This window comes from Mastigoproctus giganteus, chromosome 7 (genome assembly GCF_048544385.1).
Source record: "Mastigoproctus giganteus isolate SK-2022 chromosome 7, ASM4854438v1, whole genome shotgun sequence".
Taxonomy (NCBI): domain Eukaryota; kingdom Metazoa; phylum Arthropoda; class Arachnida; order Uropygi; family Thelyphonidae; genus Mastigoproctus; species Mastigoproctus giganteus.
In genome coordinates, this window is record NC_143581.1 from 186,170,016 (window position 1) to 186,187,415 (window position 17,400).

Below are 17,400 nucleotides of genomic sequence, written 5' to 3' on the forward strand. Positions count from 1 at the left end.
GGTCAGTGTTGCCAGTGGTTCCAACCAGATTTTCCCACGAGAATTGTTTACTCCTATGTATGAGCGAGGTGTACTGGTTTCTCGCTTCCTTGTAGATTTCCTGCAGTGTGTCCACTTCAGGGGCAAGCCAGGAGCGTCTGGCTCTCTGGAATGCTTTTCGTTTGTCCTGGACTTCTCTGCAGAGCCTCTGGAGCTCCGGACTCCATCATGGTACAGCACCTGAGGCAGGTTTTCTTCGTTTTATGGCAGCATTCTCTTTTTTAGTGATGATCGCTGTGACTGTTTTTTTTTGGAGTTGGTATTAGAGTGTCTTTTTCTGCTATTAGAGTGTCTTTGAACTGGCTCCAGTTTGCAGTGTGCAGCGCCTGTGTAGCATTTTTTTCCCAGCATATTGTTTCTGATGGTCTCTGTTGAGTTAAAGGTCAGGACCCTGTGGTCGGACGTTATTCAGGCATCCTGAACCATCCAATCTGTTATATTGCCAGCAATATTCCTTGTGGCTAGGGAGACTGGTTGCTATCCATCGTAGGTTGCGATAAGTTGGTAGTTGATTAGGTTGGTTTAGCACTGTTATCGTTGATGTTACTAGGAATTCCTTCCGGCGCTTCCCATTCCTTGTCCCCTGCCTGTCCGGGGGGTGTGGCTGTACCAAGCCAGTGACCTGCAGTTCACGTCCGGTCCCATTATTAGTTTCTGGTCGGGTGAAAATATTTGTTACATGTTCTAGGTACCTTGTAGCCATCGTTATGTCCTCTCCAGGGCGGCAATACAGGGCTTCGACGTAGAAGGCTCCCAGTGCTGAGATAAGATATGCACAGACTGCCCAGGCAGTGCAGAGGTGAGTGATCCTGGTAACTGTTATATCTGTGTTTCTGACCAAAATAGCGGCCCAGGAGGTTTCATTTTCAGGTTGTATGATCTTATATCGTAGGGGGTTTCCCCTTACTTGATTGGCGGCTGCGTATGGTTCTTGCAGTATGATGATATCTATATTTTCATCGTCGGCTTTCATCCTCACCTGGTCGGCCACTGCCCTGGCTCTAAGAGCGTTTGGCTGGAAGAATTTGATTACTTTAGTGTTCAATTGTTTATGGTGTTGTGCCATATTCTGTTCTGGATTGGGTCAAGCTCTTGTATTTTTGATAAGTAGTAGTAGCAGTAGTAGTAATAGTAGTGGCATGTGATGCAAGAAAGCAAATGTATGAGCTTATGCAGCATCAGGCAAAAAAAAAAAAATCACACCATTCCCTCCAAATGCCTGTCCAGTTCCTCCTTAAATTTATTCAAGCTATCAACTTCCACAACGACAGGTGGAAGTTTGTTCCAGCAATTAACCACCCGCTGGCTAAAGGCAAATTTCCGCACATCTATTCTACATCTGTCTTTTCTTAATTTGAATTTATGCCCACTTAGGTTCGTAATCTGAACAAGTGGAAAGATCCCATCAGAATTCAGCGTGCTCAATCCATTCAAGGCCTTATATACCTCAATCAGATCACCGCGCAGGTGCCTAGTCTCCAGCCACTGCAATTTGCAGAACTTAAGCCTCTCTTGGTAAGAGGATCCCTTCATTCCCCTCACCAATCTTGTTGCCCTTCTCTGTATCCGCTCAAGTAAATCTACATCCTTCCTAAAATAAGGTCTCCAGACCTGTACGCAGTGCTCAAGGCGTGGCCTGACCATTGCCTTATACAGAGGGATAATCACCTCCTTTTCCCTGCTAGCAAAATTCCTATATATCATTGACAAAACCCCATGACCTGCCCTGGCAGCCTATCTGCATTGCTCAGAGAACTTCATATCTGACTGCACAATTACTCCCAGGTCTTTTTCATTTTCTACCACCTTAAGTGTAGTACCACACAGTTGGTACGTTTCTCTGGGGTTACTTCTACCCATATGCAGTACTTTGCATTTGTCAAGGTTAAACTTCAGTTGCCACTTAGCCCATCTGCCCAAATTATCCAGATCCTGTTGCAGTAGTACACTGCCATTACTGTCATTAACAACCCTGCCAACCTTTGTATCATCTGCAAACTTCGACATTAAGGCTGATATACCTTCATCAATATCATTGATAAATATACAAAACAACAGTGGACCTAACACCGAACCCTGTGGGACTCCACTAATAACATTAGTCCAAGAAGAGCAGCACCCATTGATTACCACCCTCTGTCTTCTCGCACTTAACCATCCTTTTATCCATTGTAGCAACTTACCCTTAATACCATTCTGCTCCAATTTGTACAATAGTCTTCCATGCGCAACAGTGTCAAAAGCTTTCCTGAAATCCAAATATAAGATATCAAAATTTTTTTTGCATCCAGTTCCTTTGTAACCACATCATAATATCCTATCAAATTTGTCAGACAAGACTTTCCCTTAACAAACCCATGCTGTGTCTGAATTATTGCTGCAGTCTTGTCTAGATGATCCTGCAATGCATCTTTAACCAGCGACTCCATTATTTTACCCGGAACAGAAGTTAAACTAACTGGTCTGTAATTACTCGTGTCACCCTGCGATCCCCCTTTGTGAATTGGGGATACATTTGCACATCTCCAGTCCGTGGGAACCTCCCCTGAGTCCAAGGATGCTCTCATAATTTTGGATAAGGGTTTGCTTAGTTGCCTTGCCGCCTCCTTTAATATAACTGGATAGATCCCATCCACCCCAGGTGCTTTTCTTACGTTTAACTTCAACAATTTCTCTTCCACTTTGCTCTCAGTTATCACAAGATCATTAAGCACCCTGCTACAACTTGATAACCTTCTGCCATTTTCAAACCTTAATAATTCCTCACGTGTGAATGTAGATGCAAAATACTCATTCAGTTTGTTTGCTATCTGAGCAGGATCATCAACAGTCGAACCATCGATGTCAAGTGGACCAATCAGATTCATCCCCTTCCTTTTAGAGTTTATATAAGTAAAGAAAGCCTTGCTGTTTTTCTTAGCATCTTTTGCCAAGAATTTCTTGTAATCTGCCTTCGCCTGCCGAACCTCCTTTGTGACCTGATTACAGATTAACTTATATCTGCCATAGGCTTCTGAGTCGCTTGATAATTTATATGCATCCCATGCATTTTTCTTCTCTGTTACGAGTCTCATTAGTTCATTTGACAACCATTTAGGCCTAAACCTTGAACAATATTTCTTAATAGGTATGAAACTTTTAGTAGCTTCCACGATTAATTCCTTGAATGCTTCCCACTTAGAATTTACTGTTGGTAACATCGTCAGTTGATCCCACTGTACAGAATTTAAAAACTGTCGGAGACCACTGTACTCGCCTTTACGGAAGCAAAAACCCTTTCCTTTACCCCTGATGGTAATTAAATCTTTAAGTAAATCCCACGTCAGTACATTGTGATCACTGCCACCTAGTGGTTCTTTTATCTGCAAATTCTTAATACATGAATGATCACTGCTGATAACCAGATCAAGAGTATTACTTTCTCTGGTTCCCTCTCGAACATGCTGCTGCAGAAAACAATCATCCAATAAATCCGCAAAAGTCTGTCTAGTGTGTGAGTGCCCAACCCACAAGTTCCAGTCAATATCTGGGAAGTGAAAATCCCCCATTATAAGACATTCCGATTTACTAGCCCACTCTATTTCTCTGTACAATTGTTCATTGTACTCATTCGAGTCATTAGGCCTATAACACACTCCTACTCTAATTTTTGCTTTCGCAGTGCTTATGTCACACCAAACTGACTCAACAGTGCACTGTTCATCTATATCAACTGGATGCACTTCTTTTGATTTTATATTTTTCTTTATTAACAGCATAACACCTCCTCCCTTTCTATCTTGTCTATCCTTTCTGTACACACTGTACTCCCCAAATTCCAGTTCGGCATTCCTTATATCTGGGTGACACCACGTCTCTGATATCCCAATAAATGGGACACATGCTGTCTCTGAGAGAATGGGAGGCATCCATTTTCTGACTTTTGCACTTAACAAATGATGTTTAGGTAGGATATGGTAGACGTCAGACCCCTGCGTCAGGACACAGGGTATCCGAGTAGAACATCGCCGAAAGCATGATATCGCCGCCACTGGCTGGTTTTTTAATCTCATGGTGCATCCAGGTGCCATCACTACAACAGGTAAATGACGCACACGTACCAGGCGATTCACATTGTGCAACAGGAAATGTGATTCATTGGCCCAGACGTCCATCTTCCAATCGCTAAAGGTCCAGTTTCGATGCTCGCGTGCCCATTGTAGTCCCTGTCGCCAGTGAACTGTGGTTAGCATGGGCACTCGGAGCAGCCTGCGGCTACACAGCCCCATTTTCAGCAGGGTTCGATGTACTGTGCTCTGACACATTACTCCCATCACCAGCATTCCAATTACCGGCGTCATGCTCCACAGTCACCCTTCTGTGGCGACGTACCAGCTAGGAAAGCCTTAGCTTACCTCGAGCATCGATGAGCCGTGGTCGTCCAACACCTCGCTGGCAGTTCGTGGGTTTTCACTCCTCGGATCACTTTCGGTAGGTACTAACCATGGCTGACCGTGAGCATTCCACCAGCCGTGCGTTTCGGATATGCTCTGACCCAGTCATCTGGCCATTGCAATTTGGCTTTTGTCAAACTCACTTAAGTCCACTGCCTTTCACAGACCAGCACACGTGCTGGTCTGGGAAAGCCCTTTTTGTGTCCCAACTGCTGCACGCGCAGCAGTTCACCTTCAGTTGCTTCAATTGGGATAACCACTCGCTGGTAATAATGTTTTGAATCATCGGTGTATGCTGCTGTTATTTTTGTAGTAGGGTTTTAGGAGCATCAGCGACTAAGGCCATATTGCTCCGTGTATACTGTCTGAAAATGACATGTGTTCTGAGGTCGATTTTCGGCTTGCTGGAAGAAAAACATTTTCCGGGAAGAAAAAACTATTCTACTCTCGCCTGAGACCAACTAACTCAACCAAGTTGTGAAAAAGGCCTATAAAATTCCTCACATCATTGACGGAACTATAATTCTGGTGTTTTCCACCCGGTGTGTAACTTGTATAGTATGTTAACGTCAAACGGCACCAGGGATTCCCCCATCTCCGTGTTTCTTTCATTGTAGGTCACCCAATTCACTGGAAAGGCCAGAGATTTAAAAGTGTATGGATATTGTAAATGTGTAATGTCATGTACTGTTGTTTCTCTGGCTATTTAGCTGCTGGACCCCTACTGAGGCCGTACATTGCCTTCACTTCTCTCTGTGGAGGCAGACCGGGTACCCAGTAGTTGTAATTTTCCTGGCAGGTCGTGCCACCTACTTTCCTGAGATTTCAGCGGCTGGGACTTAAAAAACATTATCGATTGCATTGGGGTGTCGCTTGATATGAATAGGCCGAGATTGGGCAAAACTAAATTTGGACGAGATTAGATTGTAGATTGGATGTGTGGGGCGTTTGCTTGTGTGCAGATAGAGTGGGGGAGGGGAGGCGGAAGACCGGGGGGTAATGGCAGTAGAATGGGAGCGATAGAGAAGATGCCACCCAGATAATCAATGGGACATGCCCATGCCCTACAAGGGGCATGCCCATGCCCCCCATCTCCACAATGCTTACATTGTGGGTGTGCCAGTTTGCTGGGAAAGCCAGAGATTTAAAAGTGTGTGAGTATTGAATTTGAGTTAAGTCATATACCGTTGTTCTTCTGGTCGTTTAGCCACTGGACCCCTGCTGAGGCCCAACGTTGTTGCCCCACTTACGCCCCGTGGAGGCAGACGAGAAACACAGCAGACTAATTTTACTTTGGTAGGTCCTGCTGCCTAATTTCCAGAGATTTCAGCGGCTAGGAACGAAAAAAAAGGGAAAAAAAGTGTATATATACAGTATATATATAAATATACAGGGTGATTCACTACCAGTGCGACAAACTTGCAGGAGGTGTAGGGGACACAAAGACGAATCGGAATCACATAGCATTGCAGGGTCCGAAATGCCTTCGTCATGAGGTAGAGGACGTTGAACGGGAGGTCGCGTGAACAGCGATCCCGCTGGAAGTCAGCATTTGCGAATCGGTTCCCGAGGCAGTAGGGTGGACGAGTATTCAAACGTTGAACTGGCCGACATGCACCTCGTGTATGGAGCTGCGGACTGTAACGGGCGCGCCGCTCTGCGCTTGTACCAGGAACATTTCCCGCACAGGCGTGCTCCTCATCATACGATTTTTGCACGTGTGCACAGAAGGTTACGTGAGACTGGTTGTTTCACGAGAGGTAACCATGAATCGAGAGCGAACGACGAGGACGCCAGACAATGAGGAGAATGTCCTACGTCTTGCAGAAGGCAATCCGAGTACAAGTACTCGAGCGATAGGCCAACGATGGGTATTTCCCAATCCACTGTATGGAGGTTACTGTCAACAAACCAAACGAGTTCATACCATCTGCAACGCGTCTAATCATTGGAGCCTGCGGATTATCCATTCGGGAGGACTTTTGCTACTTGGTTTCTTCAACAGAAACGGTTCGCAAATGCTGACTTCCAGCGGGATCGCTGTTAACGCGACCTCCCTTTCAACATCCTCTACCGCATGACGAAGGCATTTCGGACCCTGCAATGCTATGTGATTCCGATTCGTCTTTGTGTCCCCTACACCTCCTGCAAGTTTGTCGCACTGGTAGTGAATCACCCTGTATATATATATATATATATATATATATATATATATATATATATATATAAGTATATTGTATGTAGAAAGTGTGAAGATTTTGATTTAAACTGAATATATACGGGATTTAAACCTATTTCATACCATATAACACTCACAGGCACTGTGAGCGATATATGGTATGAAGAAGAAAAAGGAATAGACAGAAAATTAAAAATAAAGATAAGAAATGAAAAAGCAACCAAAATAAGATAACATTGCGGTGTCTTTCACAATCTCAGTGTCATCATCAGAGGTCATCAACCGAAATTATGAAAAAGACAGCAATGTTCTTGCTTCTGTTTCCGACATGTTCTGTATGCTGTGGTGCACGTGAGCGCTTGCCACGTGTTGAGAACGAAATATTAAAATTAAAAATTTTTTTTTTTTAATTTTGCGGTAAGAGTCTAATAGCTTCTGCCAATAAAAGTGGTTATGTTACGTAGTGCTTACAGAACATGGATGACCTTACAGAAGCAAGTGAAAAGAATTGAAAAAACTGAAAAAATTCCGATATTCATTACTAAAGTAATTCCGATATTCATTACTAAAGTAATGAATTATCTGCCTATTCCGATATTCATTACTAAAGTAATGAATATCGGAATAGGCAGGAAGAAAGGGACTTACCATTACTTTGTAAAACTGACCGAATGACCAAGATGGCGGCGTGCCGGTATATTTATGTGTGGGTACGCTAGCGGCTCCTAGCGTTAGGTATGAGAAAAAAAAAACTTTAATAATTATGGTATGGTGTCTGTATAGATTGAAATGAAATAAGTGGTGATGAACGCAGTTAAATACATGTCCAAACTGCCCAGGATAGTTGAGAAATATAATAGCTTACAAAGTAGCAGTGAAAAGCAGCTAAACTTTGTAAACTTTGTTTGCCTTAACACACACATAAATATACCGGCACGCTGCTATCTTGGTCATTTGGTCAGTTTTACAAAGTAACGGCAAGTCCCTTTCTTCCTGCCTATTCCGATATTCATTACTTTAGTTTTTTCAATTCTTTTCACTTGCTTCTGTAAGGTCATCCATGTTCTGTATGCACTACGTAACATAACCACTTTTATTGGCATAATCTATTAGACTCTTACCCCAACATTTAAAAAAATTGTAATATTTAGTTCTCAACACGTGACAACCGCTCACGTGCACCACAGCATACAGAACATGTCGGAAACAGAAGAAAGAACATTGCTGTCTTTTTCATAATTTTGGTCGATTTTATTTTGGTCGCCTTTTCACTTCTTATCTTTATTTTTATTTTTAATTTCCTGTCTATTTCTTCTTCTTTTCCATACCATATATCGCTCACAGTACATACCGTATATTCAATAGGTTTAAATCAAAATCTTATTCACACTTTCTGCATCACTCCCAGTTCGAGAGCTTGGTGGACACCAGCACTGAACAACAGCTTTCAACAAAAACAAAATCTGCATAAGAGATGGAAAGAGTCAGGCGCTATACAAGATTGTATTGCCTTCTCCAGAACCCGGGCAGTTTTCAACTGTCAGAAAATATTTGCAATTAAAAAGCATTTAAATTCAACCCTACGAAAAGGCAAATCGTTTTATGACTCTCAGCACACAGAAATCCCCAAAGCGCTGGACCTTGAACCGTGGATGGACTACATTGCACGATTCTCAAACACTGTGGCCCCGATGCACCTTACCCATCAACGACGTCCCTACTGATATGCTCGCCACCGTTCGCATCACCAGGAAGCAGCTTATAACTGCTATAAATGTATTGCCACCCACTGCAACTGCAGGCCCCGATCTTGTGCCACAATTCATGATTAAATGTCTTAGCTCGTTTATAATCGATCCTCTACTATCAATTTTTAACAGTGTCTTAACGCAGCACTACTTTCCCCCTCTCTGGAACAAATATGCTGTGAGGCCACACCCTAAATGCCAATCTGCAACCCTCATTAAACAGTTCAGGCCAATCTCTCATTATTCCAGCCTCTTGAAGCTCATGGAGAAGACATTACTTTCCACCATCACCAATCAAATCATGCCTCACAAACCTCCACAGATTCACTTTGGCATTCCAGGTAAATCCGCAGTCACCAATTTAACATCGATAACCAACACCATTCTCAGTGCACTAGAAGCTAAAACAGAGCTTTCTGTCACCTACATCGACCTGGAAGCTGCCTTCGACTCCATCAGTATCCCCTCACTTGTTCACCTCCTAGAAAACTACTTCTACATAAAAGGTGCCATGTTGTGGTTTATCACAGCCCTGCTCTCTGATAGAACCATTCTTCTTAAAGCGGATCAACACACAATCTGGAGAAAGATCACTGCGGGAGTTCCCCAAGGCGGAGTTCTCTCCGGAGCATTATTCACTGCAGTTATTTTTCCAATTGTGCAACAGAGAGAAGACATACTCTGCTATGCCGATGATATTAAAATATATACTCAGATTAACCCCGGCGAACATCTCTCAAACATCAATAAAAAGATCTGTGAAAAGTTACACGACTTAGGATCCTATCTCCATCAATTTGGCCTCCTCATTAACCCTGCCAAATCAGCCCAAATTGTCTTTCTCTGAAGCGCCTACCCACTGAAATCCAAGCTTCTCTACACGGCATTCCCTTCCCAGTGGTCAAGATGCATACAGACTTGGGAGTCGTCTTCGACTATAAACCGGGCTTCAACTCCCACATTGACAAGCTCATAGAAAAATTCTGTTAAATGCGCTGGACCACAAAACAACAACTGCTCCACGTTAGGGATCGTATTATATGCCTCGGAAATTTGGGGGTCCGCGGCCCCTACCAACATCAAGCGCGTGTACTCCGCCGAATACTGGCTCCTTCGTTGGATCACGCAAAAACATCGTCGTCCACTCCAGCAAAGGACAACCGCGATGGCGACGTCACTTCATTTTGCCCGACTTCCAGATCTTGTATTTGAAAAACGCCTTGTTCTAACTGTCAAGATGACAACCGGAATGGTCTCGAAGCCAAGCATCTGGTAACTGTGTGGCTGGAGGATCCCTCTACCCGGACTGAGGTCAGCGCTCACGCTCACAGCTCACTATAACAGACTAGCGCTCAGTGACCGCTTTCTCCCCAGGGAGATGCTCCCCACAATCCTTTCAATTGACGGCGACCTCTGTAGGTTTGTGAAGGATCGGAGGTACCGAAAACAGATCCTTAAGAGCCTGACCTTGGCCAGGCAAAGTGCACATTGATAAGAGCAGCATAATAATGCCCAATATATTGTAAATAATGTTCAAAGCACGATGTTTTTATGAATGTGTTGTAAATAAAGTGAAGAATATATTTATGAATATAAGTATTAATATAACATAATGTAAACATGAATATCTTCATTATTTCGTTGTAAATACTGTCAAAAGCATATATCCTGTAAATAATCTGACACTGATTCTATTTTATTGTTGGCTCTGGGGGATGAGCCCGAACTTCGATGTGGGCCCCGTCTCCCCAAGGCTATTATTGTCCACTAGCCAATGTAAAACCCCTGGCATTGCTGCTGTGAAGGGTCTATTGTATATAATAAAGATTATATATATATATATATATATATATATACACACAATGTACTTTATATATATGTACATATTATGGCTGTAGGGTATGTTTTGCTAATGCAGTGTCCCTGATCCATAAGCTATGTCATCTTCTTTTTCGTACAGGCACATTCCACCCCCATGATTAATTAGCTTCGTAATACAATTATTCTTTACTATATATATATATATATATATATATATATATATATATATATATATATATATATATATATATATATATATATGTGTGTGTGTGTATCGTGAATTGAGTGGGATAAAGCGCTTAGATGTAAAAAGATGAAAGTCGGCGTAGTTAATTTGGAGTTGTTTAAGGTTTTGGTGTGGGGGCAGAAGCTTGCGTAAAGATAAAGGGGGGGAGACTTTAGACTTGGAGGGAGTAAGGCAGAGGTATGGGGACGATAGAGTAGGCGACCCCAGCAGATCAGTGAGGCATACCCATGCCTCACAAGAAGGAAAGGAGAGGTGGCGCCCTCCCCCACCAGGATTTAAAGAGAGTCGGATTATGTTGCCCAGCTCATGTCGCCATGTGGAGTCAACAGCTGGGCTGCGTGTCATACACGCCAACTCTGTCGGAGTTGTCGGTCCGGTTTTTTTCTGGAACAGGAGTAAGAATCCCTTTGTTGCAGTTACGTGAATGTTCCAGGTTCTGCTTGTGATTGTAGGCAACTAGATCGTCTACCTCGTGGGTGTTCATTATCACGTTCACTTCTTGTCCTTCCTTCTTCATTGTCACAGTCAGCGTACCTATGGTCGCATCCGGTTTATCTTTAGTTGGGGTCTCGTCCGTGTGGGCAATTCCCGAGTGTTTATATGTTCTTTTGTTGTGTTTATAGTAGGAGGCTGTTTTGCCTGCTTCATGGATTGACATTTGTTCTCGGTCGGGATCTTGTCTGTGATAGGACACTGGTGGTTCCCTTTCATTTCACCTGATTATTTCCAGGCTTTTCTCGTTGGTTATCGTCAAGGTATTGTGCCTTAACAGACTTAGATTTATCCCGATCCAGTTTCTTTAGTCAGGATAGTCAGATTTTAATTTATCCTGGGAGTGTTGTCAGTTGTGGGCGATGGCGTAGTTGGTTCTCCATTTCGCAAACAATTTCGGAAAAATCAGTGAACGCTAGTTACTCATCTTTGGTGTCCAGGAGGTGTTGTTCAACGCCTCTTGGTGGGTATCTGACCTTGGTGGTTAGGATGTTGCATAGGTCGTCGTGCAGCTGGCAGTCGTACATGAGGTGCTGCCACATCTGTATTAGGTGTGTGTTCAGTCTCTTCTACTCTGTTTTATGATTAGCGACCGGGTCCGTTGTGAAGTCCGGGCAGGTTTTTGAGATGCCATTGGTATGGTGGTATAGAAGTCCTAGTCTGACTATTTCCAGGTCGAGAGGGAGTACTCGACCTGGAAATGCAATGACTTGGAGAGCGTGGGTACTGACAGTACTGCAGACACAGGTGACGGAGAGTAGTATGGTTCTTTGGGTGGAGTCTATTAGCCGCTTGTTGGAACCACACTCCCGCGGCATATGTTATGATGGGGGTGCACACTGCCTTGTAGAAAAGATGGACAGTGCGCCGGCTGAGGCCCCAATCCTTTCGGGGGACTCTCGCGATCATGGCTCAGTAGGATCTGATTTTTTTGCGGATGTATTTTATATGCACCCTAAAGGCTATTTTGGTGTCTAGGATCACACCCAAATATTTAATCTGTGCAGAGAATTTAATGGTCGTATTGTTTATCTTTATTTGTGGGGGCCGTCTGATTTGTAGGGTTCCTTTAAGTAACATTCAGTTGGTCTTTGCTGGGGAGATATGCAGCTGATTGTGTCGAGCCCGTTGCTGCAGTTTGTCCAGGGAGTTGTTGGCCATGCTTTCCAGTTCTGCTCGTGAATTTGCCGTAACGGTAATGATGAGGTCATCGGCGAAGGCCTGAGTTTGACCTCGCCGTAATTCTGGGTAGGGAAGCCGTTCCATAGTAGGGGGCCTAGGACCGAGCCCTGCGGGCAGCCTCTGTAAATGTTCCACTCAGTGTATGGAAGGGGACTTTAACTGCAATTTCTCTGTCTGAGAGGTAACTTTGGATGAGACGGTAGAGGTTTTCCGGAACACTAGCGGCCCTGAACCTCGCCAGGACGCTCGGCCACCAAAGGGAGTCGAACGCCCCAGCGAAGGCCACAGAGATCACGAGGAAGTATTTTTTGTTGCATGTGGCCACTTGATGGAGAGAACAGCGATTCTACCAACTGTGCTACCTACGAGGGCAGAAAACACATGCAACCAATCCAAGTCTCTTTGATGCATCGCGACCTAGCTCGAATTGTTAACCACACTTCTCAAATTCAACTCATCACCAACGTTTGGCAAAATCCCTTAGATATCCTCGTCAATATTATTTATGAAAATTAGAAATAGGAGGGGAATTGACACCGAGCCTTGGGGGATCTCCCTTGTAGCACCAGTCCACGTAGGCAGATTTAGGAGAGGGACCGTGCTCACCACAAATTAGAAACGACAGGCTAGACTATCATAACTGACACGAAAACTTATGCACCATCCGACAGAAAATATTTCCGGATCCGTCTATGCTAGTCCACACTGACTGGCGATTTATGACAACCCTGTGTCCTATCTTTTAGCTAGCCTGCAATCCAGCATAGGATTTTACCAGTAACTCCATCTTCTTCCAGTTCATATAGCAGTCTTCCATAAAAGTCGATATCAAAAGCTTTACTAAAGTCTAGATATATAATTTCCAAATTTATATCTGTATCGAACTGTTTAATGACTTCATCAGAGTAAACTGATCAGACGTGATCTCCCATTAACGAACCTATGCTAGGATTTATTCAAGATACCATTCTTGTCAAGCCGGCATGAATTGCATCCTTAACCAGACTCCTCTACACAGGAGTCAAAGTCACTGGCCTACAGTTACTTAGCTCTTCTTCAGCATCACCTTTATAGAATGTAGAGATATTAACTCTCCTCCTGTTGAAGGAGATGTTCCCAGAGTCTAATGACGCTCTCGTTAACATTCATGGTAGTTTAATATACTCATAAGAGCCTTTTTTAAATTATAACTGATTATATACCATCCGTCGCTGGAGCCTTGCCTTTAACCTGGGTAGCTTCTCTAACAAATGTTTCTTTCAGATCATAACCTCACTTATTTTACAATAAGATTATTGTAAAATAACAGATTAGTGTAAAATAATCTCTTATTTTACAACAATAATTATTTTATTTAAATAAATAATCTGACTCCTTAACGAGAGTTGAGTTTGCTTACGAATATAAATATCATTGAGAACTATCTGTTGAACTCAACTGCTATTTCTTCTGGGATTTCTATGGAAGGTCCATCATAATTCCAGCAACCAATTAACGTATTTGATTTACTATCGTTTTGATTTAGAGATAAGATCGGGAGAAGACCGTCCGTATGAATTATGTTTGCTTTCTTAATTTCGAAATCCATGTAAAAACCTGTCGAAAAATGCATAAGATGTTTAGGTCATACATATTTATTTATTACAAGCAAGGCCAAAAATGAGCATAATAATTCCTCCAGTCACCGACGGGACTGGAACCCATACTGGAATATCTCTATCTCTATCTCTCTCTATCTCTCTCTCTCTCTCTCTCTCTCTCTCTCTCTCTCTCTCTCTCTCTCTAATATTCCTTCCGTACAGCACGGCAACTGAAATAATGACATCTTTATTTTTTTTCATCTTTCTCATTTCAATTTTTTTAAACGAATTTGGCCCTCCCTAAGTTGCATATATGGATAGGTCGCACCTGGTTACGAAAATTTTATTACTAATAATTTCTACTTGAAACTTACTAATAAGAGGGGCTCACTACACACAAACTATTATTACTCAAGAGATTCACTGCAGAAACTATTATAGAAAGGTTCACGAAGAGAAACGGTTGGGAATCACAAATTTAAGCCATCTTCACGCGCTCTTCTCCTGATTTTACATTATCCTCTCTACTGAATGAATTTACACCGATAAGGCGAAAAATTTGATTATGGCACTGACCAACAGCAATTACCGTAGTTTAAAACCCGGTAGATTGTAAAGGGAACGAAAGAAAGACGTTCCAATTTCACTAAATTCTATTCTGACATGTGTACAACGTTAGCATTAGCATTAGCATTAGCATTAGTAGAGACATTTGATGCAAGAAAGCTTATGCAGCATCAGCCAAAAAAAAAAAAAAAAAACCCACTTCCACTTCACCCCTCCGTTCGTTCAAAATGCCTGTCCAGCTGAGCTTTAAACTTATTTAGGCTATCAACCTCCACCACAAGGGATGGGAGTCTGTTCCACCAACCAACCACCCGCTGGCTAAAGGCAAATTTCCGCACGTCTATCCTACATCTGTCTTTCCTCAATTTGAATTTATGCCCTCTCAGGTGATTATTCTGAGCTAGAGGAAGAATCCCATCAGCATTGAGCATGCTCAAACCATTCAAGGTTTTATACACCTCTATCAGATCACCTCGCTGGTGCCTAGTGTCCAGACACTGTAATTTGCAAAACTTAAGTCTTTCTTCGTAAGAGCACCCCTTTGTTCCATTCACTAATCTTGTTGCCCTTCTCTGTACTCGTTCCAGCAGCTCTACATCTTTCTTGAAATGAGGCCTCCAGACCTGTATACAGTACTCTAGGTGTGGCCTGACCATTGCCTTATACAATGGAATAATCACCTCCTTATCCCTGCTGGAAAATTTCCTGTATATCATTGACAATACTCCATGAGCTACTCTTGCAGCCCGTCTGCACTGCTCAGAGAACTTCATATCTGCCTGCACAACCACCCCCAAGTCCCTTTCATTCTCTACCACTGTCAGTGTAGTACCCCAGAGTTGATACGTTGCTCTGGGGTTGCTGTTTCCCATGTGTAGTACTTTACATTTGTCAATGTTAAACTTCATTTGCCACCTCTCAGCCCATCTGCTCAACCTTTCCAGATCCTGTTGCAGCAGCATAGTGTCAGTAGTGTCCTTGACAACCCTGCCAACCTTTGTATCGTCTGCAAACTTGGACATTAAGCTTGATATACCATCATCAATATCATTTATAAATACAGAAAACAATAATGGACCCAACACTGAGCCCTGAGGGACTCCACTAATAACATTAGTCCACGATGAGCAGTGTCCATTGATTACCACTCTCTGTCTTCTCCCCCTCAACCACCCCTTTATCCATAGCAGCAATTTGCCTCCAATGTCACACTGCTCCAATTTGTGTAGCAGTCTTCCATGTGCAACAGTATCAAAAGCCTTTCTAAGATCCAAGTATATAATATCAAAGTTATTCCCTGCATCCAGTTCTTTTGTGACTGCCTCATAGTATCCAATCAAGTTGGTCAGGCAAGACTTCCCCTTAACAAAACCATGCTGTGTCTGAGCTATAACTGAAGTCTTGTCTAAATGATCCTGCAGTGCTTCTTTAACCTGTGCCTCCATTAATTTTCCTGGCACAGAAGTTAAGCTCACAGGTCTATAATTACTTGTGTCAGCCTTTGATCCTCCTTTGTGAATTGGGGTCACATTTGCACATTTCCAGTCTATGGGTACCTCCCCTGAGTCCAAGGAAGCTCTCATAATTATGGCTAAGGGTTTGCTTACTTCCTTTGCTGCCTCCTTTAATATAACTGGATAGATCCCATCCACCCCGGGTGCCTTTCTTGTGTTTATCTTCAATAGTTTCTCCTCCACTTTACTCCCAGTTATTTCAAGATTCTGTAGCTTACTGCTAGAGTTGAATACACCTCTGGCATTCCCCTTGCTGAATAACTCCTCATGTGTGAATGTCGATGCAAAATATTCATTTAGTTTGTTAGCTACCTGAGCAGGATCATCAACAGTTGACCCATCAATATCAAGTGGACCAATCTGATTCATCCCCTTCCTTCTAGAGTTTACATAAGTAAAGAACTCTTTGCTGTTTTTCTTTGCATCCCTTGCCAAAGATTTCTCGTAATCTGCCTTCACCTGCCTAACCTCCTTTGTAACTTGGTTGCATATCAACTTGTATCTATCATAGGCTTCTGTGTCATGTGTTAATTTGTAAGTATCCCATGCATTTTTCTTCTCTGCCATATGTCTCATTAGTTCATCTGACATCCATTTAGGCCTAAACCTTGAACAATATTTCTTAGTTGGTATGTAAAGCCTAGTAGCTTCCAAGATAAGTTCTTTGAATGCTTCCCATTTTGAATTTGCTGTTGGTAACATAATCAGTTGGTCCCACTGTATAGAATTTAAATACTGTATCAGTCCATCGTAGTCGCCTTTACGGAAGCAATAACCCTTCCCTTTACCCCTAATGGTAGTTACCTCTTTGAGTAAATCCCACTTCAGCACACTGTGATCACTGCCACCTAGTGGTTCATTTATCTGCAGATTCTTAATGCATGAAGAATCACTGCTGATAATCAAATCAAGAGTATTCTCCCTCTAGTTGCCTTCCGAACATGCTGATGTAGAAAACAATCATCCAATAAATCCACAAAAGCCCTGCTAGTGTGTGAGTAACCAGCCCCCAAATTCCAGTCAATATCTGGGAAATTAAAATCTCCCATTATAAGCCTCTCTGATTTACTGGCCCACTTTATTTCCCTGTACAGTTCCTTATTATACTCATCAGAGTCATTAGGCCTATAGCACACTCCTACTCTCAATTTTGATCTCCCAATGCTTATGTCACACCAAACGGACTCAACACTGCACTGTCCAGCGATGTCGACTGGCTTCACTTCCATGGTTTTTATGTGTTTCTTAACTAATAGCATAACCCCTCCCCCCTTCCTATCCTGTCTATCCTTTCTGTAGACGTTGTACTCCCCAAATTCCAGTTCTGCATCCCTTATATCTGTGTGACACCACGTCTCTGATATCCCAACAATATCTGCCTTTGATGTTTTGAGCAATACCTCAAATTCATCAAATTTATTTACTAAACTCCTAGCATTGGTGTACACGCAAGTATACCTGCACCTGTTTCTATTCTTAGTTACCCTAACACAACCCATGTGTTTACTTGTACCGCAATGGCTCCCAGCAGTCTCTGAAATATCCTGTATCTTGTTTTTCAGGCTTCTGCTTATTCTAATAGAAGCAGTGCAAGAATC